Consider the following 1,779-nt stretch of genomic DNA (forward strand, 5'->3'; position numbering starts at 1 on the left):
GGTTCCGGGAAGGGGACGGCCCACACAGTGATCCTGTGGCCACCAACAACCCGAAGAGGCCAGTGAAGACGGAGACCCAGGGCCGATTCCGCCTCCTCGGGGACCCCAGCGACAAGGACTGTTCCCTGAGCATCAGAGATGCCAGGATGAGCGACACAGGAGTCTACTGTTTCCGGGTGGAGAGAGACATGTGAAATACAGTTACCGAGATAAGAAGCTGAATTTGCAGGTGACAGGTATGGCAGGAGCCCAGGAGAGGACCCTGGGACGTGGGGACCTTCCTGTTAGAATAGGAACAGGACGTAGGACCACCCCAGGTCTTGGGATGTGCGAGTGCAGAAGAGACCCAGGACTGGCAGTGAGCTGTGGCCCTCAGCACGGGTCCCTCTGAGGGTCCTCCTCTGGGTCCCCACGCCCCCATGGGGCCCAGGCATTTCCTTCTCTCTTCCTCAGCCCCACCAGGGAAACCCTACATCCAGTTTCCGGAACCTCTGGAGGCTGGTCGCCCCACAAAGCTGACCTGCACCCTGTCACTAGCATCTGGTGGGGGACTCCCTCTCCTGTTCTCCTGGGTTGGGGAGGCAGTTGACACCATGGACCCAGACACCCTCCACTCCTCGGAGCTCACCCTCACCCCGAGGCCCCAGGACCACGGCACCAACCTCACTTGTCGGGTGACACTCCAAGGATCTCAGGTGACCCTGGAGACAACCATCCAGCTCAATGTCTCCTGTAAGTGTGGAGGGGCGGCGGGGTCCCTGGGGGTGGTGTTGGCAGGAGGCGGGTGACCTCCCGCATCCCTTTCCAAATGAGATTGGGGGAATAAAGCTCATCCTCTCAAGTGGCTTCTGGGGTGGAGCACCAATGCCTCCCTGCCTCTCCTGTTTTGCTCCCAGATGCTCCACGGTTGGTGACCACGAGAATATCTCAGGCAAGCTTCACAGGTAGGAAGGATGGTCTCTCCTCTGGGGCTGTGATGGGAGCAGGTCTCTGCCAGCTCAGGGCTCAGGGCTTGGAGATGAGATGGTTCCTCATTCCTCTGGACGTGTCCTCTCTCCCCAATGTCTCATATCCATGGACTATTACTTTTGCCTGCCCCCTTTCGTTTTATTCCGTTTAAAATTTTAGTTTTAACTGTGAGAAAACACACAGAAGATCAGAGTTACCATCTTCACCACTTTTAAGGGTAGAGCCCAGCAGCGGGAAGTCCATCTAGGTAGGGTGTTGTGCAACCCATCCACACAGCCCCGTCCATTCTGCAGAATCGAAACTGGAAACCCATCAGATATAGCCTCCGCATGCCGTCCTCCTTTCAGCCCCTGGGAACCAGCATTCCACTTTCTGTGTCTATGATTTGTATTACTGTATACATTCTGCTCTTTGTTAAAAAATTTTCTGTCTGTCCTCATCTCCTATGATCTGCGCCCTCTTTTAGCTCTGATTTCACCCTCTTTGCCAGGAGCCACCCCTGTTTCCTGGGCTTCCCTAGTGGCTCGAATAGTAAAAATCTACCTGAAATGCAGGAGATGCCGGAGAAATGGGTTGGAACCCAGGGTTGGGATGATCCCCTGGAGCAGGAAATGGCAACCCACTTCAGTATTCTTGCCTGGAAAATTCCATGGACAGAGGAGCCTGGCAGGTTACAGATGATAGGGTCCCAAAGAGTCGGACATGACTCTTGACTGAGCATGCACAGAACCACCTCTTGCTGATGCCTGTCAACTGCACCCTGACCCCACTTAACCGGGCTGTGGTTGGATGGCCCTCTACCCATCTCCC

At 55.4% G+C, this 1,779-nt stretch overlaps 1 long non-coding RNA gene across 1 annotated transcript; it reads left to right on the forward strand.

The window, feature by feature from the left end:
* Nucleotides 1-89: 89 nt before the first annotated feature.
* LOC120860056 lies at nt 90-1,522 on the forward strand. The gene is made up of 3 exons (XR_005720229.1): nt 90-236; nt 454-732; nt 897-1,522. It is a non-coding gene; the product is annotated as an uncharacterized LOC120860056 (long non-coding RNA).
* Nucleotides 1,523-1,779: the final 257 nt, after the last annotated feature.

Source organism: Oryx dammah, unplaced genomic scaffold (genome assembly GCF_014754425.2).
Source record: "Oryx dammah isolate SB20612 unplaced genomic scaffold, SCBI_Odam_1.1 HiC_scaffold_7012, whole genome shotgun sequence".
In the NCBI taxonomy this organism is placed as follows: domain Eukaryota; kingdom Metazoa; phylum Chordata; class Mammalia; order Artiodactyla; family Bovidae; genus Oryx; species Oryx dammah.